At 44.6% G+C, this 27047-nt stretch overlaps 1 protein-coding gene across 6 annotated transcripts in view; it reads right to left on the bottom strand.

Annotated features, from left to right (window-relative positions):
- nrp1a (neuropilin 1a) overlaps window positions 1-27047 on the bottom strand; it is a 123643-nt gene that overhangs the window by 78735 nt on the left and 17861 nt on the right. For 5 of the 6 annotated variants that reach the window (XM_058059337.1, XM_058059344.1, XM_058059340.1 and 2 more), the window contains exons 4-5: window positions 973-1407; window positions 204-280 (exon numbers count right to left, since the gene is read on the bottom strand). The gene's annotated coding sequence lies outside the window, so the exon portion shown is untranslated. Of the gene's footprint in view, window positions 1-199; window positions 281-972; window positions 1408-27047 lie in introns of all 6 variants that reach the window. The other variant, XM_058059338.1, reaches the window with a different exon arrangement.

The following is a 27047-nucleotide window of genomic DNA, read 5'->3' as shown; positions in this document are numbered from 1 at the left end:
TGTTCCATGTCATAACGTGGAGACCGAGGTTGCCGCTAGCCTGGGACATATTCAATTCCAATAAAATATCACCCAGCATATGGTGGCTGATTTGGGGGGGGGGGGGGGGGGGTGATGTCATAGCAATACATCTGATGACATTAAAAATAGCTCAGATAACCAACAATGCAAAAATAGGCAAAAAATGAGGTGAAATTACCTACACTGTGCAGGTGAGCAAATCAAGTGCCTCCTTTTTCCTCCTGTCTGACAATGGCCTGTCGTATCGTCCTGAGCTCACCTGTAAACAAACGTTCACTTTCAGAGGAAGGACATTGTACCAAATGCTCCATAATGGCGAGAAAAAACCCAATGATCACACAAAAAAACCTCATCAGATACCAGCTGCTCGGAGCGTGTGCCCGAATACAGCGCACCTTGTTGGGCCAGCAGATGGTGGGTTGTCCTGATAGTGATAAGCTAGTGGTAATTTCATGATATTTGGGACAAATCGGCAAGTACGTTTGGTCTAATCCTAATTCCTACCTACACTTACATCGAAATTAAAAGTATTATCGGTTATCATATTCTTGCAAATCAGAAAGTTGTTATTGGTTTGATATCATGCATGTCTAGTATGTGTTGATTTATAACGATTCATAGTTGCTCTTTGCTGCATACGCCACTGCAGGGGCTGATACGCAGAACCGGGGTCATCAAAATTAAATGCTAAATGAGTAAATTTGGGTCAGAATTGACTTTTTTTCAATTTTGACACAATTATGACATCTCATTATTGCACATTCAAAACCACAGACAACATGATTGGTCTACAAACGGCCACTTTCCCATACGTATGTTGTAGCCATCATTCTGTGAGAACCAACCAGCATCTTCAGGGTGCAGGTACAGGTACAGGTGGTGTTCCCTGGCTGGTGTTTGCTCTTAAACACATTTGTTTTGGAAGAACAAAAATGTTTTATGGAATCATACCTTTCATAGCCTGCTGGCAGCCATCAAGCGCGTCCAACACGTCCTCGCCAATCAATGCGGCACCTCTCCCTCCCTCGGAGTTTCTGCCTGAATCAACAGCGGAAGGTGGATGAAGGTGGATGAAGCCCACCGAGCCAGCCAGCTCTTCCGCTCTTGGTTGCGTAGCCGTTTAAAGCCGCCGCCAAGTCCCACGGGCGGCCGCTTGGCTGGGACTAAACAGCCCAAAGACGGCCCCGCTGATCAATATTTGAGCAGCTTTGTTCTGCCTGAGCTGCACGGTCCTTGTCATACGGGCCCCCCCCCCCCCTCCTCTCCCTGGGATGTCAGGACACGGCGAGCTGTTTGAGGCCTGCTTCCGGAGGTGATCCAGAAGAAGTGAGGACATCCCTTGATCCATTATGGATGAAGCGGGGAATTCCGTGTTGTGTTGTTTTCCTGTAATTGCAGGGGAAAACAAGATAACATTGGTGCAGGAAGAACAAACATGCAAACCACAAGGTGCCTTCACACCCTGGAAACAAACACACACACATGGACGGTCTCTCTGGATCCATCCAATTTAGAGCTCGGTGCAAGGCAGCAAGTGACACGGTTGTCAACACTGAATATGTAAGGTACGTCTCCAAACATTCAATTGGAGCTTTTGGAAAAGAAGCGCATGCGAGCTGGTGTGTTTGATGGCGAGACACCTACACAAACACTCAAAGCTCAAATGTGATCCAGCATAACCACCAGAACTGAAGGACTGAAGAAATTATTTTCCTTTTATTACTCAGCAGCTTCTTGCCAGAAAAAATCAAATATGGCTTTGAATTATTATTATTTTTTTTTTTAGATTCAATGGATTTCACGTTCTTCCTGCAATGGCGGAAAGGAAAATGGTGGATAATCCCTTTGATGCAATCGCTAAGGAAACTGATTTTCAAATTGCAACCCAGATTAAAACAATGATACCGTGCAGATTTAACAAAGGGTCCCCGACATGATTCACCAAATATCTTATCAATTGTTTGGAAATATATTCTATATTATTCAACTTTTGGAAGCAAACAGTATATTTGGAAAAACGACACCAGCCACTAGCTCGCTCTTGTTTTTCAGGGGTTGGCTCCAGCTTCAACACGCATATTCTATTATTCTATATATTCGACAGGTCAATACCGCTTTTTGTCAGATGATGCTTGTTCTGTCAAACGTTAGTTTGTGCTTACAGTCGTGGAAATGTTGTAATATTCACTCAGAATAAGGTCAACTCTCTCTAGTCATTAATTATCTCTTTGGTGACGGCATGCGGGACATCACTGCCATCGTGCCGTCTAAAATCATATCCTGTCTCGCATGTCCAATTTCGCCTCAACCTCCTGCCATGAAACTGCAGATTCATTTCGTTCAGCGTTTCCTTGGCAACACTTTCTGCGCAAACCAACAGGCTTCAGCAAGCAAGAGTGGAGTCATTATTTACTGCAGTGTTCTGAAACGCTGATATTAACTGCCGTGCTCTCTACCGCCATGTCTATTTCCATCCTCCACATTAGGAGGGACATAATTGCAGCCTCCACGCCTCCCATGTTTGCGGTCCAGTTACTCACCGGACATTTTCAGGCACCGCAATGACATGGGATGAAAAAGATGCTTTGTGGGAGTTGGAAATCATTGCTAGCATTTAAAAACAAAGTCCGAGGTGCTTTGACGCCATATCAATTAAAGCACAGGAGTGACTACACAAGCTTTTTGGGGGGGTCAGTAGATTAGGAACGGGCAAGCAGCAAGTCCACGTTTAAGAGGGCGATGAATCCTGCCTGTGCTCACTTTTCCTCATTCATGCATGACAGTACATGGGGGGGGGGGGGGGGGGGGGGGGGGGGGTCCCAAGTGTGGCCTGGGAGGCATTTGCAGCCTGCAGCTGTTTTCTTCCTTGGCCCGCTGCTGCACAGTCTGAAAATTATTTAACAGGAAAATTTTTAAAAATTGAAAAATCTGCAGTAATTTTATAAAAAAGATGATTGAGAAAAAAATTGTAGTCTAACCAGAAAGTTCTAATTTACAAAAATAAGTTCTAATATCATGACAACTAAACAAATCAAGTTGTAATTTAGGCTGCAGAACCCCCCCCCCCAACGGACCTAATGAGGATAGGCGGGATAAAAAATTGGATGGATGTAATTGTTTTAAAATTAGGTTGTGAAAAATGTCATTTTACAGTAATAAAGTCTAAATATTATGGGAATAAAGTCAATTATGAGAAGAAGGAAGCTGAGCTATTTTTAAAACATTTTAAAAGCAGAAATAAAAAAATGCTGTCATTTTGCCAAAACAAAATCTAATAAGGAAAAAAGTCACAATTTTACATTTTAGTCCCGCCAACTTGAACTATTAAAGAAAAATGATTTTTCCATTTTGTATTCATTGAAAAAGTGGTAATACTATGAAAAACAATGGAATGGCTAGCTTCCATCTTCTTTGTCCGCCAAAAGATGGCGGCTGAGCAGCACACAGGTGCTCCCGTCCTTGACTGACCTTCAGGATCGCCTCGCACTGAACACCCGCTTTGTCTCGGAAATGGCAGCAATTAGCGTCTGGGGCCAAGCTGAGAGCTTATTTTGAATGCGAGATGGGGCGAAGCCAGGGAGGATGGGGTCTGTGAGGAGAAAACAGTCCTGAGCGAGCCACGGGAGCCCGGAGAGGGAGGCGGACTGAGGGGGGAGCCAGAAGGTCAGGGATAATTAGAAGGCTTTGTGGCCCTCGAGAGGCTCAGGAGGAAGTCCACAGATGGGCCCCTCAGCTCCCAGACACCTTGGAGTGGGTGATGCACATACACGACATGCACACTAACACACCTGAAGGGGGTTCCATGGAAGCCGGTACAATAGACCGATATCATATCACTGCTGTCTTCATCATTGGCACAAATAACTGGACCCTCTGTGCCAGTGGTCGGACCCCCATCCAGGCAATAGACCTTTTATTTCGCGCCCTCCTGACTTGAAATACTAATATTATAATATATAATATTTACATATTCAATCTTCTGCACATACCACGGTATGAGTTGCAGAAACATGAAAACATTTCAGCAAATGGGATTTTTTTCCCTAAAATGTATCCCGCAATACATTTCAGTTCTGTGGCTATCGTCACATTTTCTCCTCTTTGCAGTGGCATTCCAAACATTTCATATCAATAACATAGGTTTCTGAAAACACTCGATTAGTACTCATGAAAAATGACTTCTACTACTACTACTACTACTGTCACTGCTATCAGGAGAGTATAGAGGGGGAGGAGCAACCTGCTGTGGCCCAGCAAGGTGCACTGTATTCAGGCACACGCTCCGAGCAGCCGGTGTGCCGCCACGGTGGTCTCTGGCAAACCTTTTGCACTTTTCAAATGCCAGAGCGTTGGCGTTTCAGGAGGCTGGTAAGGTCTGTGTGCTCGCTGACCCCCCCCCCCCCCCCACCCCCATCAGAGCATTTGCTAATAATAATTATTGTTCTTCCCTACTTTCAACTCCGCCACACACACAGCTTCCTGATTTCATATTTTACTGTGAAAATGCAGACATACTAAACGTCTTATCAACGGAGCCCACATCCCAGCCTCCAGGGCCCACGCCTTGGTGACCCAGTAGTGGGGGGGTCACTTCACTAACTACATTTTGCTGTGCCTCAGGTATGGAATATGCAAAACGGCTGTGATAATGCTAATTAATAACCTGACATTTCTATTCATAAACGACCACGGCTGCAGTGTTTTCACGTGAGGTGATGCAATCCTTTCCGAGGCGCTTCAGTGTTTGTGTCTGCAGGCGACACGCGAGCTGAATGCGGTCTGACACATACGACGAGGCCGCGTTGACTGGAATGATGTTCATGCTACTGGAACCGGTAAAAGCAATCAGTTCCATGCTTGACAGCAGGCCTCCAAGGCCGTCTGGGGCCCCACCACGCCGACGCGAGCCCCATTACTGCCACTCAGGTGCCATCAGCATTAGGGGCGTTGATGGTTGCCTTATTAGATGATTAATGGAACAAGCGATCAATGCAACATCACTTGTCTGCCTGCCTTTTCCGTCACAGACGTACTTTTGGGACAAAACGACCTTGGCTGCTTAGCATTCAAACATCTCGCCGTGTCTGTAGTCCATGTAGGATGATGTAAAGGCAAAACAAATGTATAACGACAGCAGGCCAACATTCCACTGCAGCTCCGACAACCGAGGCGGTGAGAAGAAATTACTTCTGATTGATATTTCGCCTCTTGTCACCAGTGCAATTTCAGCCGGTGATGGATGGGAATGAAAGTTTCTCTCCGCAGAGATGCTGCGTTTCGCTCCAGCGCTTTGTAAATAAGTCCTATGTGCAACATTTTAATGAAGGTTACACAGGAAGCAGGACTAAGTGGGCGTCTTGGTTAAGCTACATGGGTCACCTGCAGTAAATCTCCGCGTGATGGATTGTGTGCATTTGATAAGCTTTGTTTAATCTGAAGCTTAGCGGTCCAGCATGCTAATTTAACATCATGCACGGCATGTAAATATTAGATAAATGCCAGGTTCGTTAAGGCTTGCCAGACAGCTCCTCTTTCTGTCTGCTGTCAATGGAGATGAGTGAACGACGTGCTCCAGCCTGGAGGTCTCAAAGCGGGGGTTGGGGTTCCCGGTCTGGGGGTCATCCTTTGAGACCGGAGCCGTCTGGTGATGTGCCCGAGCATTTATTTCTGAATTGGTTCAAGATCCGTTATGCACACTAGCCTCACGCTGCTAATGAACAAGATGGTTTATAGACGTCTCGATGTGACATACGTCACTTTGATTGACATGCGTCACATTCAGCATCTCCAAGTACTGCATGGAAATACAGCTAGGTGTCATTTACTGTATTGGCTCGTCCTGCCACTTATACAGTATATAGCAGAGGTAGGGAACCTATGGCTCGGGAGCCAGGTAGGGCTCTTTTGATGACTGTATCTGGCTCTCAAGCATTTACCACAATAAAAATGCATGTTTGCTAACATTTTAAAGTAAACATCACAGAAATCACTGTTAAAAATATTAAAAATAAAAACTTTCTTATACATTTTAATTCGTCCAGCAATATGGCCGACCATATCCATCTTTCTTGATGATATTTTCCAGGTCAAACACCAAAACTTGATTATTACTGGGTAATGCGGTAGTCTACCTCGGTCATTGAGATGTCAAAAAAACATGTAAATGTAGACTTTCCTCCTTTAGTCAAATAGTCACCTAGCTAAAGCTGCAGAACCAAGCCTTTTGACGAAGATGGCCGAAAGAATGAAATACGTGTACTGAATACGGTTCAAAACCATGCAGCAGCAGAAGTTGCATTAATGGCATCAAGTATTTGATTTATTATTAGACACTGCGCTGCTCACGAAAGTGTGCTGGCCACACCCCATTGGCGTGGGGTAGTGTGCCTGGTCTACGTAATTAGAGCCCATTATATCTAAAACTGTTGGTCTTACATAAAAATGCACACATTTTATTGCATTCAATGTTTAAATAAATGTATATGGCTCTCACAGATACACATTTTAAAATATCTGGTCTTCATGGCTCTCTTAGCCAAAAAGGTTCCCGACCCCTGGTATATAGTATATACACTGGTGCCTTGCTTAACATGAATCCGTGGCTTTGTGCATATTTATGTATTTACATCATGGGTTCATGCGTCTGTCATTTGCAGTGTAGACGAGTCGTGAACAGCAAATTCCAGGTTGAGTCTCCCGAGTATTCCTGACAGCCAATAAAAGGTCACCCGCATGGCCGACACCTTCTTACTTGGGATGTCTTAGCTCGGCCATTCCTGCGGCGTCCTGACGGCTCCAGAGCCGAGACTGTGGCCTTTCGCTCAGCCAAGCGCCCACTAAGAGCTAAGCAGCGTGTTTGATTGACAGGTTGGGGTTATGGATAAGGTGCTGACCTGATCATTAGCAAAATGGCATTGTGATGCTTTCCCAGGCTCTGTTGAGGGACACAATAAAAGTCAGATTCTTAATGAGGCTTTAATGAGGCTTGGCAAGCCCTCGCCCCTTCATTAAATAAACCAACTCAATTCTTGTTCTTTAAGTTTCACTTTCTCTCCAAGAACATCCATTCTTAAATAGCTTGAGGGCCCCGCACCTTCACGTATTGATGCTAGTCTGCACTGACCGATCAATTGTGTCAATCGTACAAAAAAACTTTTGTGACCATCCATGAGAGAACATTAGAAAGTACTCGTGGCGGAGGGCAGGGACTTTAACAATAAAGTGGTTTGGAATTGTGTACCTTGGTGCTGGTTAGCTATGATTACTACACTTTTAGATTCAGTCAGATGTGCACGGAAGGCTTGGTCGTGCAACACATACATACGACTGATGGACAAATACTGGAAGAGATACAGACACCCCAAAGAAGCAATGTTCTCACCCGCACACGTTAGCTTCCACTCCACGGGCTTGGCGGATGCTTGACATGCACGGTACACCACCATGCTAGGAACTTCATTAGTCTTCCTCATCCATGCTGGAGTCCACCACCGCAACCTCATACATCGCCGTTATTTTTCATACAATTGACTACTTGATCAGTGACTGGTTCTGGTAGCAATGCGGTCCCAAGAACTGGGAAGAAAAGCTGAAGAAAAGAAAGATGTTTTACCTGGGAGAAATTCTGAGCACATGTGCGGGTAGGAACGTAGATCCACATCTCATCCCCAACCCAGAGACGGCACTCTACCACGGACTACGACTTCGAGGAGCCGATTCTCATCCCAGATGCTTAACACTCGGCTGCGAACAGGTCAGTTGGTCACGGCCACGGCGGTCAGAACTTCTGTCCCAAAAGTAACAAACAGAATCAGCCATCAAACAATGGACATCCCTGATGGCGCCTCACCCTCACTGAAAACGAGTCTTTAGTGCTTATTGGCAGGACCAAAAAGCGGTCGAAATATGTTTTCTCCTTAGGGTGGCTGGGCTCCCTTTGGAGATAAGGTGAGAAGAACAGTCATCCAGGAGAAACTCCGCAGAGAGAAGAACCAGATGAGGTGGCTGGTGGCTCCCTGGGGAGGCGTTTGGGTCACGTGTGCCAGGCAGACCCAGAAAAACGGTATTTAGGAATGTTGCACATTTGCAACTGTACATTATCCACTAGTGGACTCTAATAAGACTGTAAATGTATGGAGCTAAGCTAAGCTAAGCTACAGCTAAGCGAGTCACGGTCCAGCTACGGTATTAGCAAGCCAGGCTGTGGTGGAGCATGCAGGGAAAGATGGCCGACCACAACCTTCTGGTTTTTTTTACAGTAGAATCTGCAGCATATTGATTCCGTTCTTCAGCGGGAATATTGATAGGCTTCATGCTCCGTGTTGGGAAAATCAATGTCAGGGTGCAGAAAGAGACAAAGGACTGATGGAAAACTGAGCAAACAAGGAAAAATTGGAAAGAATGGATTTGTTTAGAAACATACCTGCAACAACATGAGGGATGCCCTTTGCTATATGGCATCAATTCTTTTTCAGGCAATAAGTACGTTATTTCTATGTATGTTTCTACTTTAAAATGATAAAACATTATTACAGTATTACTGATACTCTATAGGCACAATTTACTTCTTTTTAGAGAAATCCCTCGACTGTTCATCAACATCTCATGTAGACATCATGGAAAGCAAGTCAAGTTGTAGATTAGGATTATACCAAGTTGGTATTTGTCAGGAAGGGCATCCGGAATATAAAGGGCTCAATCCAAAAATTATCTGCAGAGGCGTCTCCATAATCAGGAAAAAGCTGAAACAAACTTGAAAAAGAGAGAAGATGAGTGAAAAGTAGACAAATTGAAACGTAGAAAGTAGAAAAAGATGTTAAAAAATAACAGAAGCAAAGAATAGCAAAGAGTTGAGACTGAAGGAAATAAAAACCAACAAAGAAGAGAAAAGAAGAATAGATAAAGGACAGACTTATTCCTTGCACAAAGACAGGAGACTGACGAGCATATTATTCCTGCAAGACCCCCCCCCCCCCCCGGCAGTCGTCCACTGTAACGGACCCACCGCTTGCTCTCCTCCCCACAGACGCAGCCAGCTGAGTCCCAGGACTGGGGAGGCTTGCAGGGCACCGACAGGCCACGCCAAAGCTAATTACCCCTTGGAGACGTGAGGGGGATCAGTCAGCTGTGTCACACACACACACACACACACACACACAGGGGGGGGGGGGGATTAACCCCGTCCCTGCCTCATCTCTGGTGACAGTGACTTTTTAATGAATCAAGAGAGGTTTTTAAAGCATCTGGTGTCATCTGTCACCCACCCCCCCCCCCCCCCCCCAAGCCCCCATTGTTAGTTCCATCTCCAAATAAAAAGACCGGCACGGTCGATCGATGGCAGGAATATTCCAAGCAGAGCCGTTGTTGAGAAGCAAGCATTTCAATGCTCCGATGCATTTCATCATCTCATTTGTATGCCCTTGGATGCTAATGTGTGGCTAATTCCATGTTTGCGGCACAACTCACGCTCGGGGTGCATTTAGCTTTTATGGCACCCCATCACACTCTGCTAAATAATAACTCATTTGCTGAGCATGCCTTCTGAATGATGAATATTAGCTTGGATAAGTGCTGGCCTGTCACCGGGGATGATCACGCTCGCTCTTGCTTGGGTACATTTTTAGGAGTTCCATTATTATGGGATATTTTGCAGTTGGAGAATCGAGCTTGTGCATCATTCAAATTGTTCTATTCAAAATACTCATTATATACATCAAAAGTTCAGAAGTACATTGAAAAGAAGAGTTGTGTACAGTAATCCCTCGTTTGTTGCGGTTAAATGCTTCCGGACTCGATCGCAATAAGTGAATATGTAATTCATATGTTCGTACAAATCAATATTAATAAACTGAATATTTGTTATTACTGCATGGAAAACTTGTTTGACTTTTTAAATATGTGTTTTGTTATTGAAAAAACCCCAAATGTCACTAACTCTTTGTTTACGTCTCATGCAGGACGTGCAAGGCTGGTATAGCACGCTAACAAGCTAACTAGCTCACCTCTTCAAGTTATTTATTCTAAAGTGTTATTCTAAAGGGGAAGCCAAACAAAGAAAGGCAGGAACATACCACTTCCACACAGAATGAGAGGAGAACCTTTTGTTCCACTCAATGGCGTGTGAAGGGTGATGTAATCTAACCTTACTGATTCCTCGTGACCACAACACTCGATATAAGTCATCTTTCAATATTCCTCGACTAATAATTGACAGCCAGGAAGCAGCAGTCATTTTACTACGTTTAGAAAAACTGCAATACAGCGAAGCACGACTGCAGCCTTCTGTTTGATAAGAGCTAAGACAAAGTTGCAAATGCATAATTGTCTCCTTGTTGCCAAGAGAGTTTATTTTCCAAGGCGTCCGTCTGAAAGCGTGGCCCACGGTTGCCTGTTGATTGCTTAGCAGGATTACTTGGGTGAAACCGCTTCCCAATTTCAGTCCCTGTTGAAGGAAGTACATACGAGTACTTGGAGCTCGTATGTTATTCTATTCCATTCTGTTCTACTCACGACTATCAAATATTGACGATTGGATGAATGAAAAAGGGCCAAAGGTTCAAATCTTGTTTCTAAAAACACATTTTACCTTTAAGTGCCCACGAAGGCACCTGGGTATATTTTGAAAGAAAAGTGAACCTGCAGTGTGAGACAATGCTCATCATCAGGATCCTTGACGTCGGGGAGTTATGGCCCCCAAGGGGGTGCGGATAATGTGCACCATTGTCATGCTCTCTCCTCGGGGTCCCAAGGGGGTACCCTTCCCCAAACAGGTAGCACTCTCAATGATGAGGCCCCACCCGAACAATAGCGAGCCACCGGTGGGAGAAGTGCCTTCATTTGGTGGCCACAAGTTGGTCTTCTTTGACATCAGAGTAGAAAACGGAGCCTCGGAAAATAGTAAACATCCATTGGGGTGCTTGGAGTCCATAGACTGTTTCATGGCTGACTTTGGCCCATTAGTCCAAACACCGAAAGACAAGCCTGCTAGCTCAGTCTGGAATTATTTAAGTTTTGTGTCTCAGGTGTCTACGGTTGAGAAAGCAAATCGATTCGCCTCGACCCCTTGACCTCTCCCAAGTGTCTATCGTCTCCAAATATCGCCTGGAAGCTGCCATTTCCGTGACAAGCAACATTCAATATTGTTACTGCAGAACAAGATTGTGCTCTTTTGTGTCAACTTGAGCGTGTTGCAATGCCCTATCGGCCTTCCGTCTGGGGGGGTGTGTGTGGGGAAGGGGGGGGGCGTGACTTTTTGCTTTCTGTCCGAGCTGCCAGGTAATTTTCCTATCAGGATATGAACTACCCAAGGGTGTAGCAACATTCTAACCATGACGTGTGTCATTTCTGCTGTCTGATAAACGGAGCTTGCCAGACCCCCCTACAAGCCCCCCCCCCCCCAATGCACGCGTGACTCGTCACTGCTGTATTTCACTAACACGCAAATGAGGTCAAGCCTGATCAAGCCTGCTCCGAGAGACCCTTAATTTTCCATTTGAATTTTTTTTTTTTTTTTAATAAGCAGACACGAGAGTCCTTGCACCCCCAATCTTAATTGGAAAACTAAAACATGATGAACGCATGCATTCAGGAGCAATCCAATCACCAGGCCCTTGGAAAGCAGATGGCTTTGAAAAGGAGATATATATTTTTTTGCTCAGAATTCTATGATGTTTTTGTGAGGCAGAAAGAGTGATGGTATACCCCCTTCGTATATACCCCCCCTTCATTTCTCTTACAGGACTTTTATTGCATGGACGGCCCAAAACAAACAGCAATAAAGCCAATGTAACCATGGATACACAAGGGCCACATCTTTCTTTTCTCTCTCACCAACGACACTCAAACATCACTCTTTTGACTTTAAGTGTGGGGAGTTTGTAGCGCACCCTGCTTCTTCAAGGTCATCAAACAAAGCACCGCAGGCTTTGACGGGAAGAAAAGGAGCATCCTCAAAGTTGTCCTGACATTTTTGTGTGCGAGAAACACTGAAGCACAAGCATTGATTGGTCCAAATATTGCTTCTCTCGCAAGTTGGCGTAATTGAAAGAGAGACGGGTCAGGTTTTGGTCGTCACCCTGACTGACTGAACGTCTAATCTCTTGACAGCGCTAATGAACACATCGGCTAATTGGAAGCACGGGGAGTGCGCTTTCAAACGCACAACGTGACACAGCTACACATGATCCGTGTTTATCTTCCTCCTCCGTGCGGCATCGAGCCTGCAGAGACGGCTAATCATACATTTTCTCCTTTCTGACATTTTGTCAAGGTGCCAAGTCGGCTGTGTACTTTAGTTCAGCGTCCATCACCCGAAATGACATTTTCTACTCAAACTGCTCAAAAAACTATTTGCAACACAACATCTGTGCTAGGAATGGAATATTTTCCACTATTGTGGCCAACTTCCCGTCTGCTAGCTTGGACGCTCATCCACCTGGGCGACACTGGTGGAAAACCGGACCAAAACGTTACACTTGTGGCTCACCGTATCGTCATTCAAATAGCACTCCTAAAATAACTAACTAACGACTAAAATATCGAAAGACGAGCATCACGTGATATGAGCTCACCGGGCATCAGCAACGTTAGATTAGACGTGCTGAGGCTGACAAAGTTTTTGGCTTCTTTGTCCTTGAATGGTACCAGAGAACGTGAGGTGCATTCACAGACATCGTGTCATTACATCCCCCCCCCGCCATCACAACCCACCAGTTGAGAATCCCTGGTTTAGCTAGGAGGAAAAAAGCCCCACAAATAAATAGCGGTGGTGAGAGGAAAGGTGAGGGGGGGGGAAATGGTTCCATCCACGCAGCCGGGGAGGAAGAGCGTGGAGATATTGAGAATCTAAAAGGTGGCTGTAATGGATTCTTCTCACACCTTCCATGAGGTGACCTGCCCGGGAGGAAGAGGGGGGCCTCTTCACTCATGACAGGTATGAACAGGAAGGGGGGGGGGGGGCACGCTCTGAGGCTGAAATTCTTTGGACCGTCTTTAATATGGTTTGCCTTTGTGAAACAACACGACACCCAGGAAGTCCAATCAATCTGCACCAAAGGAGACGTCGCCAACTATGATCCTGCATATGACCACATTTGAGGTGCAATCAAATGCAACACCACCAATTATAAAAAATAATGCACCCTGAAAGGCAATCAATTAAAGTAAACAAATTCTCTCTTTAATTACCATTTCATTACATTTCCAAATAAATGCCTCAGATACACTATGTAGTACCATACACTGGTCACTAGGTGCCAGTAATGGTACCGCTTGTAACTTTAAGACCGCTAATGTTCCGGTCTTGATCGCCGACACATTGCAACGGCTAGCACCAGTAAGCCACATCAAGCTAAAACAAGTCTGAACACTTAACCCCCAAAGTAGGGGGTCTCATACTAGACCAGGGGTGGGCAAACTACGGCCCGGGGGCCACATGCGGCCCACCAAACGTTTGAATCCGGCCCGCCAATTGCTTTTTAGTATTTCAACTTTTACCATACCAGCTGGCAACATGACTTTCAAGTCGGATGTCTTATTCAGTAAAAAAATAAATAAATTGTAGTTTGATGTATCTGATGTTTAAAGTGCTCCTGAAAAAAGGAGAAATGAAAACATATAGCTGATAGTATGACAATTAAAATTAGACAAAAAATCAAGGCGTAAAATTATAAGCGTAAAAATTATTAAAATTATTAAAATTATTAAAAATTATTTACAAACTATTAAAAATTATTAAAAATTATTAAAATTATTAAAATTATTAAAATTATTAAAATTATTAAAACTATTAAAATTATTAAAATTATTAAAATTATTAAAATTATTAAAATTATTAAAATTATAAGCGTAAAATCATGTGTGTTAAATATATGTTCTGGCCCCCCGCACAATTTTGTTAACTCAATGCGGCCCATGAATCAAAAAGTTTGCCCACCCCTGTACTAGACCGTACTAGACCAGAGTCTACCAGCAAACCGCAATCATCTTTCATTCAATCCTTTCTGAGAAACTGAAATGGCGAGGGGCAACTGTACGTCTGCTTGAATGTAAGAAGAAGATGGGCTGCTGATGGACTACAAACGTGTGTGTGTGTGTGTGCGGCAGACGATCCGAAGTTCATTAGATGAATAAAGCCGCTTCTTTTAAGAAGAAAAGCCCTTTGTTTGTTCATCTGAGCATGACCGAGTAAGCCAACACACACGCTGCTGCGGCGCTGATGATTGTCCATTATGTTGGTGTGAAGGACTTTGGTCGGACCCAAAAGGATTAGGCCTGATTTAGAGACTTTAAAAAAAAAAACGGAGTGCGCAGTTGTGTACAAAAGTGGTTCCCGTGAAAGCATGAAGGAAACACTTTCAAATAAGACTGAAGACCGGGACCGCGCGGCCTTGTTGCCTGGTGACTGCGTTGCTAGCTGCACGGCAGTACAATGGGATAATGAAATCTCTCGCTGTTCCAACTCTCCAGGCTACGGCACAAACAGAAGAGAGGAATAAATATACTTCAAGTCTTTGTAGCCTGTGGATTACAACTCACTTAATAAGAGCTTGGCTGGGGGAATAATAGCTGGGGACGTTCTCCAGCATGTCGAGAGAAAAGGAATGCTGCTGATGCTGCGTCATCGTAGGTAAATGTGCTAACAGGGTCAAAGCGCTTTGTGTAGCTCGAAGGTAGAAAAAGCCATTTAGTGTATGTGTATGTGTTATGTACTACGTTACGAGTACAATTGTGGAAGGATGCTAAGCTTGAGTGCCACCGTCCAATTGCTGGTAATTGGAAACTTTACTACTTATTAGCATTACTGAGGGTGCAGTTTGCAGTGGTGTTCAACTGCACCGCATCAGGTCCAATGTCCGATAGATGTATAAAATGACCAATATCACACCTCCCAAAATGCCTTGCAGGTCTATGCCAATGCAAAGTACAACTACAAAAATAAACAATCTGACTTGACTGATGATACTGTACAGTCGTCCCTCGCTGTATCCAGATATTCCGATATGGCTGAAACATTCCCTCAAACATTTCTTGCAGAGTAGTACCATCAACGGGGGTACACGTGGGCTGTTACCGGTTTCAAGGTACACCATGGTATGAAAAAGTCTGTTTTAAAATTACCAAAATTGTGCGTCATAACGTTTTTAGAGAACGTGTCGGGCCAACGACCGCTACATGGACAACCTTTGTCACGTCCGGTGTCGCAGCCGTCAAAGTCGTTAGCATAGAGCGGCTTGGTATGTTCTCGGTGTTGTGGGCGGACGTACCGTATTACATGTGCAGATGCAGTGAAACCTTCAAACTATAATATTTTTACCCAAAGTACTCATACTGTCAGAATAGCGACCCACGCCTAATCTGGGGATTATTGAATAATTGACTCAAATGCATTGATGGTCATCGTTTGGCCCTTAATGGCCGCCAAAGGTAGAAAACACAACAATGTTTTTTTTTTCCTCCCTCAGTCACTGATGGTTGTTTGGCATGACCGGGTTCAAGTCCGCCGAGACCTTGACCGGTTCATTGGCAATCAGGTTCTGTCGCCCATAAAAAGGCATAAAGATGGAAACGGGAATACGGGTGAGCCACGGCCGCGAGTGCGACATCAGTGACACGCCACAAACTCCCTGGCTCCCTTTCATCCGTGAATGTGTTTCAACTAGCAACCGGAATCAATCACGGCTTCCCCTTGTCCGGCTCTTTTAAGAATAAGCCATCACCCGTCGACGCGCGTCGGGCTGCCGCTTTCATTTCTTATCATGACCGAACCACCTGCCTCCCCTTTGTGGCCTAACCTGTCACGGATGGAAACTTCCTCCTCATCGCGGTCCTCCTCAGCCTCAGCTGCTCTGCTTCGCATCGGCCGTTGTGCTCGCCCTCGTGTTGGCTTTTTGGCCGCCATTTTATTTGTAGTCTCACTCTTTTGGATGAAAATGCTTCCTGTTTCGTCATTTCTATGTGTGATAGATTTAGTCCAGATCAGACTTGGTTCAACAGTCCTTGAATGCACCATTGTGTGTGTCGCTACACAGACTACTCTACTTTTAGCGTGTTTCTTTCAGCTCATATTGACTCCCAAATGCTGATACTAAGTGATTGCATAAAAGTACAATTTGAGGACCTTATTGAGTGCTGGTTTTTGGAGACTTTTCAGTGACAAAACCTTTACAATCAACATTTGAGCACATCTAACATAGGAAATATTCAATGCAGTTTTTCACAGCAAAAGTAAGTTTTGCCGTCATGAGGCCAGGTTGGGTGTTTCGTATGAGCAGAATAGCTTAAACCTCCACGGTAGTAAAAATAATAACCCGCAGATGTCGACGTATGCATCTATGCAAAACTCCACATGACACAAAAGAGGAGAAAACAACAGCAAGAGCAAAGTTAATGCTTCAAAACCTTCTAAATGCATCACACTCCAGAGCAGAGGTAGGGAACCTATGGCTCGGGAGCCAGGTAGGGCTCTTTTGATGACTGTATCTGGCTCTCAAGCATTTACCTCAATAAAAATGTATGTTTGCTAACATTTTAAAGTAAACATCACAGAAATCACAGTTAAAAATATTAAAAATCAAAATTTTCTTATGCATTTTAATTCGTTCATCTATTTTCTACTGCAATATGGCCGACCATATCCATCTTTCTTGATGATATTTTCCAGGTCAAACACCAAAACTTGATTATTACTGGGTAATGCGGTAGTCTACCTCAGTCATTGAGATGTCAACATGTAAATGTAGACTTTCCTCCTTTAGTCAAATAGTCACCTAGCTAAAGCTGCAGAACCAAGCCTTTTGACGAAGATGGCCAAAAGAATGAAATACGTGTACTGAATACGGTTCAAAACCATGCAGCAGCAGAAGTTGCATTAATGGCAACAAGTATTTGATTTATTATTAGACACTGCGCTGCTCACAAAAGTGTGCTGGCCACACCCCATTGGCGTGGGGTAGTGTGCCTGGTCTACGTAATTAGAGCCCATTATATCTAAAACTGTTGGTCTTACATAAAAATGCACACATTTTATTGCATTCAATGTTTAAAAAATGTATATGGCTCTCACAGATACACATTTTAAAATATCTGGCCTTCATGGCTCTCTTAGCCAAAAAGGTTCCCAACCCTTGCTCCAGAGGCTCAAGTAGCCCTGCGACGCCCCCACCCTTCCCCAAACACCCTTTGCTTGCACTGCCCCCACTCCTATCCACCATGCCTGGGATAAGGTGTTGCTGGGCAGATCGGCTTCCTGCAAGGCTTGGCTGGAGTCTGCTAGGTTTGCTGTGCAACCCACCAAAGTGTAATACGTGGTGACAGAGGATGACATGTCCCACGGCTCGGGAAATGCATTTCATGAAGCGCAGCGATCTTGCAGATGCATTGGTAATGCGGCAACTCCAACTATGCACCCCAACTTGGATTGCTGATGCAGGCCAACCCACATTAACCAGCTGCTGGCCAAAATGGCTCCTTACAGTAACAGTAAAACAGCACCGCAATAATGTGCTGCAAATTGCAGCACACTTGGTTTCCTTTGTTGCCACGAATCGCACAGTTAACTTTAATCGTGTTATTACATTTTTATTTACCGAGTTGAATGTAATAGATCGGCTGATGTGTTGAGTGGATTATTGGCGTGTGAGTCTGTGAATATTGGCATTATTTCCGTTATTTCCCAGTAACAAGCAACACAAGCAATGAAATGAATAAAACAATTAGGTTAGTGGGAACACTCGAGTTGGAGACGCAGGGTGGACTTTCATCACAGGATGAGATACTTCCACAGCTCGGAAGGAGTATTGAACGGGATCCCTTTGAAAGGGCAGCGATGGAGAGATTTCATCAGCTAAAAAGGACAGCGAGTTCCGGCAGGAATAGAAACGGCGTGATGACTGAAAAGATGACCCGCTGCCACAGATAAGGCGCAAAACCTCAGAGACGGTTCACCCCACCGACACCAAATAATCAATGCGCTTGAAGTTTAAAAGCATCAGATGAGTTTCTGGGACACTGCACACGCGGCCTGGGATGTCGATAAGCAACTTCTTCACTGGCCGATCGTTGGCTGCACACCGAGCATAGAAATAAAAAATCCACTGGCAAACCAAAGCACAGGAAAATAATCTAAGCGGAGAATAATCAGGCTAATTAACACAACGGTTTATTAGTGCCATTCACTTGGTTTGCGATGCTTCTACTGCTACCTGTCAGGTTGGACTGTTGTGTTTTTCCAAGCTTGACAGATTTACATGCTCAGCAACTAGAAGACTTAGAGCGAGGAAAGGGGGGTGGGGGGGGTGTTACCTATCATTTGATGCTGCCCCTCTTGCATAATCCCACACTTTCCAAGAGGGAGAAAACGCTGAGGAATCAAGATGCAGAACAATAGAAGCCAGAAAGCCAAAGGATGTATAGTGACTGGCCTTTTCTTGGGAGCATGAATGCAAAACCCTGACGAGGCAAGCCGACCCCTCTCCTCCGGGTTTGGGTTTTTCCAGGCTGCTTTGACTGGATCAGCATTCTGATGAAATACCCCGGTGCCCTAAAGCTCCGGCGGAGTCCCACGTGTGTCTTTTTGTGAAAGTGCAACTTGTGTGATGCACCTGTAGAAAAACACAAGCACACCCGACCCCGTCAGCAACGTTCCCCTCCATCAAATGAGATTCAAAGCAAAGCTATGAGAAGGTGAGAAAGAAAAAACATTTATTTGACTCTTTCCTCGTTTAACACGGTTTCTGGCTGCTTGAGTCCAGCATGAGCCCTGTGATGCTTTGGATCAGGTACGGAATCATCAAAAGCCCGATACGGACTCCAGGCCACCCCGGCGCTAAACCTGGACACCATTAACAGCTCCAAAAACTTCAAAACTCATCTGGAAGTTTCAGAACAACCTGAGGCTCTTTGATAACTCCTTTGTGTGCGAGCATGAAAGCTTTTTCTATTTCCAAATGAAAACAGGCGCTGACCAGCTGCTACCGTGCTTGTCAAAGCCTTGGCTCGCCGCACTTTAAGCAGCAGGAAACCTTGGCTACCGTGGAGCTCTTGTACGCAACCCATCGGCCGCACGGAGCCAAAAATGCAGGCCAGTATTTATGCAGTATTTACCTACTCCCTGCAGTCACCGCACTTTCTCCATGCAGTTTTTCCACTCAGGTGTTTTTAATCACAAAACCGCCTTATTAGCACCATATTAGCTTGATAATACCGTAGCACCTAGTTAATGCACAACACAGTTTATCGGTTAACATCCAAATGTTTGCTAACAAATTTCCTTGCCTTGTTCTTGTTGCAAAATCCTGATACTTGCAGCGGGCGTGCAAAGTACTGTGGGCAGCCAGGGCCTAAAATGGCGGCAGCGTTTGTAGAGTTGCCGCGCAAGAAAGAAACAACAAAAGACGAAAGCAATGAAGTGTACTACTTATGGGAAATAATGATTTGGTTCAGCGTGGGTGAGAGACTGAATGTCCTTGATTTAGTGTTTTTTTTTGCAGAATTCCAGTGGTCAACTTAACTATCATTCAAGTATAAAGGATATTTGAACGTTACTTAAAACATGACACGACCAATTGGTGCAGGTTTTCCAGAGAATTTATACCAAAATGTATTTTCATTGAATTTATGGGCATGCGGTAAACACCATGAACCGAGGACGACCTGTAATTTAATTTCCATCATTAAAAACTACATTTTAACAACAAATTAGGACTACGACTCGCACTAATAACGGTAACAATCATGCTCTGCCGAGCAGCTGACTGAGCTTATGGATGCGTGCACGGCAATTACTGCTCAGTGGTTTGGATACCATTTCCAGTGTGACCAATGCTTTTTGTTGGGCGCCAACATAAAGAAAGCCGTACAATAATTTAGTCCCGCTTTGTCACATGAAAGCCGGTCCATGCTGCGTCTCCACCGCTGCCTCTCTTGCAGCTCAACAGCCCGGCAATGAAAAGCAACAAAAGAGTTGGAAAGAAGTAATTTATACCTGGGTGGTCTGACAGGAGAGATGCCGTGTGACGCTGGTCTAGAAGGGGACCCCCTTCGATGCTCTCCTGCTTTCATTGTGCTTCATCTCGCCACGATGAGCCGCGGTGTAAATGTCCACATAACCACCACACAAAAGGCAGAGTTGGTGATTTGTTTGTATCATTACTTTGTTTTCTACCTCTTTCAGATGGATTCTAATTTCCTATGTTAAGTTAATGCTAACCAAGTCTCATGCATTTTATTTGGAATATGTACTCACTAATAAGTAACCACGCAGTAATCACTAATCCCACCAGTAGTTTTGCTTTGTTTCTACAAATAGTTGGAAGTAACATTTGTGATCAAACTATTCCTGCCATTTCTGGTGACTTCATGGGATTTAGGAGCGAGTGCAAATCCAGGTAACGTTATCAAGAGTGCTGCTCAAGGACAACCTTGGAGTTCAGCCTGTACACAAATCCCTTTTATATTCCTTTTCCCGAGAATGAAATATTTGCTGTGCTATGCCATCACAAAAACTCACAAATAGTTCATTTTCCATTTAATCAACGGGCGTATGGGGTGGGGGGGGGGGGGTCTTCATGTGTAAATATGAATTCTGCAGCAGTTTGTCAAAGACTCCCACATGGGAAATATGGGATACGGCACATATGCCCCCCTGCTTCCGGTTCCATTTTCCTGCCATTCAAAGCAAAACGCACTTTTAATAATTTAGTCTTAAACAGGAAGTGCAAACAAGGAACAGGAAGTCCTAGTTTCATTTTTTACTACCTTCTTCCAAACCACAGCTGCCTATGGAATGTAAACAATTAAAAAGATAATTAAAACAACAATTGTTCTTTTAAATTGTCACCGAGTGGGTTAAAGCTCTTACTGGTCTTACTGGGGGGGCCTGCACGGGGCAGGTACGCCCAATCTGGCGGCCAGTCTGGAAATGATTCCAACTTCAGGGACTTTATTCTCCATAACCGGTTCCATGTAGCAGAGGTTAAACATGAAATGTAGTTATCAGCATTGTTAATTACATATACCAGGCTAGCAAACATCTTCATAATGACCTCCCCTGGGTGCCTGGCGTGCTTATCCTGGAGCGTGCTTAATGGGGTTCCTCCTCATCCTCTGTGGATTTCCTTCCACCAGACAAAACCACACGTGCATCATCTGAGTAAACAGCCAGCATTTACATATTCCGCATTACAAACATGACCTAAAATAGTAGCATCAAAGAATTCCCATCCAAGTTGGGAGAGCCTTGAACATCACAACGCTTTGGAAGATGGAACAACCAAGTGAAAGAATGTTGTGGGGGGGAACGCAGCTATGCTAGGCTTCCTGTTGCTGTTTGATCAGGAATAAAGTCACTCCCTGACTTAATTACTCCACATCAACACTGGAAACAAAGTGGAAGCGAAGGCATATAAAGATATAAAGACGTATACACGAGTCCTACGTCTATCTTGACCCCCATTCTGGGGAGGGTCCAATGGACTGGATGCAATACATCACATCCAAACGTTAGCAAGGTTGGCAGATATATGAGATCGTCGTATATTTAAACACAATGTCATGCTAGCTTAGCCCTCTAGGCCAAAAACAAAAACAAATGTAAAACCTACAGCTCCCATGTCTGTTGATGACAGACAGGTTTTATTTTAAGATGTGTAGCAAAGCCTGCTTTTTTACAGAGCTGTCCTCTGAAGAGGTCGTTAGTTGGGTCGGTGGGTTCATTGACGAATAATAATAAAGTCATAAGGTGAGACAGGCGGGATAAGGAAAGAAAACATGAATAAATAGAGCTATACAGAACGGTTCACTTCCATTTTGTGGTGCAATAATAATAATAATAATAATAATAATATACATATGGTAGTGGATGGAAAAAAAAAATCTGTTTTAGGAAATCTGATAGCTGGTTTGCGGCCTTGCGTGCATGCAACAAGTGGTTTCAGGGGTTCAGTAAATGTAACCACTCCGATATGGAGGATACTGGAGGTGTTCCCTTTGTGTTTTGTGCATGGCGGCAGCCATCCCATCCCCACAGTGGGAGATAGGCATCAGCCTGGTGCACTGGCACACAAGCTGTGGCAGACAATAAGCACTTCCTCTCCCACAATGTCTTATTTGTCCTCGCCGAGGTGGCACCAGCTCATGTTTCACCGTATGATGTGACAGGCCGCTGTGGCAGTCGGCCCTGCAAACACGGGAAACTAAAGCTAACTCGTGCTGCATACATTAGCCGTTCTGGCATGTGGAAATCAGCTAAATATGTATTTCAGAAAACCCCACCACAAAGAAGAATAATGGAATAAAATGCATCATTTATGCTCTAATGTTTTCATTCATGTAACTCATCAGGCGAGCCTCAGGTCACTTCCCAGTCACTGCCCCCATGTCTTAGGGGGTCTACCTCAGTGCCATCTCCACTTCCACACAAACATCCCCACTATTCAGAGACAGACCACCATGATCACAGAAAAGCATGGCAAGACACTAAAACCCGAGCAGGCCGTCCAACGTAAAAGTCCTCTCCAGGAACTTTCCATGATTTATGATAATTGGCAACCATGCAAAAGTGAAAAGAGGCTGCAGATGTGGATCATTTCTCCCGTGTATTAACTGCTGATTGTGGCTAATCAATATACTGCGTCGTTAGCGGCGGCGGCGCCAGCCCTCATCGCCGGATTGGAGTGTTCGGCACCTGCAGCACGCCGTGCTAATTTCGTCTCCATTGTCATCGGAGCTCATCCGTCGCTCGTGTTGGAGAAACGTGCCAATTAGAGGACTGGGGTGGCAGTTAAAGCCGTCCACGGCAATTTGGCAACATTGACACTGAAGTCGTTTGAATGGAAGCACTGGTGGAGTTCGACTAACGACAATAACAACACGCGGCTTTCCAACTTAGACACACAACGCTGTGGCCAACGTTGCCGTTGGTTTCTCAACTCTTGTAGGACATGACAACTATTTAACTATTTACTATTTACCCTCAACCAAAAACCATGACCGCCGTCATGGATGCTGCCTGCTACTTGTCGTTATGGTGACTAAAGGTCTCATAGGGGTCTCATGGGGCCCACTTGGTCACATCTTTATGATGACTTGTTTTCATTGCCGTTATGCTAGTTTAAAATATCTTGTCAGGTGACCGCTCTCTCCGTTCTGTTTGGTTACGTTGTCACATGTTGAAGGACCTGGGATCAAACCTCTGTTGGTTGGCCGCATGCGTCCTGAACCCCGAAATGTCATGAGCCCACAACACGCTAATTGTTTGCTTGGACCGTGTGAATGTATAACACGGGAATAACGGGATAATAAGAAAGACTAATGCGACCCCCAACGGGCTGCCAGCTGCTTATTACACACCGAGCGCCATATTTAGTCAGTACAAGTCTACATTAACGATGCACGTTGTTTCACCGTGGATTTTTGTGCCTTTTAATTTAAGGCCATTTGTGTGTACACTGCAAATTAGCAAGGGGTACAGGAGGGGGGGTGAGGTGAAAGGATGGGGGCTTACTTTCATATTCTCTGCATGTTAGGGAAAGTCATTACCAGCAACAATACCATTTCCGCTCTATTTGCTTGACATATTTCCCCATCTGGCGTCTTAAGTGTGCCACCCTCTGTTTGGAGTCTAAAGACCCCCTCGACCCCCTCCCAAATATGAGTTCAGACTACAGTAAGCACATCTTATAAAAGGCTATGGTATTTTCTTTTATAGGCGACCATTGCTTTGTTATGGCCTCCACTGTTGTCTTGCAGCTTATTGCTTCCAAACCGTAAAACACGAGCAAACATCCACTCTGCCAGGTTGAGCGACTATTCCGGAATACTGGCCCTAAGCGTACTTTGTGGTAGGTCATTCAAAAAGAACGCTTAGTCATTAGCGTGCAGCCTGCCTATGGTTCACAAGGAACAAGTTTTTTAAGGTGCCGGTGAAAGGCTGAAATTGCTTGTGGAGTTGAACTTGTTGCCGTCGTACGGGATTGCGCTCCAACAATTAAAGTTCCAAACAAAACACTTGACAAACTACTGTAATAACCCAGTCCTCCCACTGAAAGCCCAGCATGTGGGAACTGCTGTGAAATGGGTGGGAGAGTTCTCATCTTTCCTCCCAGTCTACATTTTTTTTTTGTTTTGTTTTTCTCCCTCAGAGTTTTCTTAGACTGGAAGAGTGGGAGGAAGAGGGGATGTTTTCTGGCACACAGAGTCGTGGTTACTGCATCTGAGCCATTTTAGGAGAAAAAAAAAAAGGACCTGTAATATATCATCATCCCTTTCCCCAGGCAGTCATCCATCAGATCTTCTCCAAAGCATCAGCCTGTTGCACAAAACCACAAGTTGACTTTTACTCCTCAGTCGTCGACTGTCGCTTCTGAAGCCAGCAGTAACGTTTCCACGCTATGCACACTATGAACCGTATTCAGGTTCTGGAATTCAAGCTGCTTTCTGTCCGTTTACCTTCAAAAAAGATGTGAAATAGACACATTGGCTCTGGCGGAGGCACTTCGTTTTGCTGCTTTTTAACTTCCTGTTTCTGTACAGTACTTCCTGTGGTGGATTGTCTCAATGTACCATTACTGACACCTTGTGGTGAGTGTAGAATACTACATAATACGTCTTTGAAAGCATCTTCTTTATGCCTTATTTGGAGTACTTCATGTATGCATCTTTATGCTTCATTTATGTACACTTTGCATATTTTTTAGTGATTACAAAAGAGCGCTGATTTATTATTTATTTAGCAAGTCTTTGCCAAGGCTTCCTGATGGCTGAAAATAGCTTTTTATTGTACTTGAATGCTCTGCAGCGCAGCTTGCAGAGGCTCCTTTCCTTGACAGTATTGACCAACGTAAGGCTGTGACACCCCAGTGGGGCCCTTGCTTCCCGACAATATAGCAAAAATAGGACACACACACACACACACAGTTGAACAGGCGTTATGAAACATTTCCTCGGAGGCTCGGTGACAGAAGAAGTGTCAGGTAGATCATTTTTTCATTTCTTCTTGTGATGAAAGCCTGCTTTGAGACCCACCCTTACTGACCCAGCACGGCCAAGGAGCAGTATCACGCTTTAGTTCAACCGGGTTCCTTCACACTAATTGATTTGACAAATATAAAGTGCACGTATAATGTAAAACATTTATAGTTCCACCTCCAATCACTACTGAAAACTTCCCCCTGAGGAACAGGTCCGAAGCTGGAAGTCATAGTATCCAAATAATCTCCACTCAGAGTGGAGCCATTTTCGATAGCACATGGAAAGCAATCGAGTCCTGATGGGCGCGTGTGTGATGATCCTTTAGCCTGGCAGGGGCGGACGGGAATGAATGCAGCGATAAGGAAGTCCAGACCCCGTCGCCCACTGGCCGTCACGGCAAGGCAAGACGTGTGACAGATCATAAAATTAACAGCCTGCTCTTTTCTGACACATAGGCACTGCACAAACAACTGCTGCCCGGAGATAGCCGCCAAGGCAATCAGCGCCAGGGACGGGTGGTGGAGGGAGGAAGTGGAATGATGGCAAAAATGCTTAACATAAAAAAATAAAAAACGCTAAACTACATTAGCCCAGGAAAATTAGTTTGCATTTTCAAAAATAAACCCTTGACTAAATTGGTAGAAGCTATGGGCCAAGGAACCACCAGGTCAAATTTACTGCAGTAAATCCATTTGATCCAAACTCCCAGAAATTACTTTACTACATTAACTACAATTACTTTACTAATTACTACAACTGAATCAAAGATGTGTAAGTGTGGCATCCTCAGTGGAGAGGTACTTCCTGTCGTCATATCAGTGAGGACCAACAGGGACATCGGTGGTGTCTCTCATGTAGTTCATTCCAATCCTCATCCTTGCAATAGTCCAATCAGCATGAAGGCCCCTGCACCATCGTCACTCTGGCACCTTCAGGTAATTGGAACAATGGCGGACGTCTTCATGCGTGTACGTACGGGCGGCTGCCTGAGAGAGGGAGGTGTTGAATACGTCAGTCTCCGCTAGCCGAGGAGCCCCCCACAGCCCCCACCGGGATGTTGGCCAATGCATCCTTCAGCATCTCGTAAGACAAAGTACCTTGGCATCACCTCTGACCAAAGTAGGGCAATATCTGAAGCACATTTTCTGCATGGACGCCCCCAATGTTTTAGGAATTCCAATGACCCTGCTGTAGCTGATCTGGGTAAGGGGGGGGGGGTGAATGAAGGCAGCAGGGTGAGGATTTATAGAGCTGCTTTCAGTGATGGAAAGGGAGATTGCGAGGACTGGTGAAGCGAGTAGATTTGGACTCCAGGGTGGACAACCCAGGCGCCTTTTCACAGAGTTAAAATGCTATTATTTGTAGCATGTTCTCTGCGCTACAGACCCCCCCTGCTTTGTCCGTCTCACACTTACCAAGCTATATTCAACATTTCTCGATCTCTTCAAGAATTGTATTTCAAAGTCAGCGTATACTAGTAGAGCAGTTTTACTCAAACAGAATACTTCAGTATATAATAAAAAGGCTAAATGGTGGCAACACCTTTTCTTTACCGCAAGTAGATTTAACATTGCACACTTTTTTTTTTTAGATGCATGTTCCCTATCTTGATCTTTTCTCGTGTAAATGCTTGACAAAATGGAATAAATAGAACTGGGTTGCAAAACTTACACTAGATAGATCCTATTTGAGCCCATGGTACAGTACGTACCTCCAACCAGTTTGATGGTGTTCTGTCATCACAGAGAATACCGTCATCATTGCCACGGCAACCCCAGATCAAACTGCTTATTTCATGACACGTTAGTGTCCGCCAGAAGTATTGGAATAGTGAGGCCAATTCCTTTAGTTTTGTTGTAATCAGAGGAATAGGAGAGCATTAAATCCCAGGTATTTACACCTCAATGTAGAATACAGCACCCACGGCTAGACTATTGGAACATGTGACTGAGGGTGTCTTTGCTTAATCAATAAATAGCACTGGATGTCTGTGCCCGCTTTCAGACCGAGCAGGGTCGGTTTTGCCAGACTAGACTTCATTTAGAGGTGAAAACAACAAG

Source organism: Doryrhamphus excisus, chromosome 21 (genome assembly GCF_030265055.1).
Source record: "Doryrhamphus excisus isolate RoL2022-K1 chromosome 21, RoL_Dexc_1.0, whole genome shotgun sequence".
Taxonomy (NCBI): Eukaryota; Metazoa; Chordata; class Actinopteri; order Syngnathiformes; family Syngnathidae; genus Doryrhamphus; species Doryrhamphus excisus.
The sequence above is the reverse complement of the archived record's forward strand: the minus strand, read 5'-3'. Positions and strand labels throughout refer to the sequence as shown.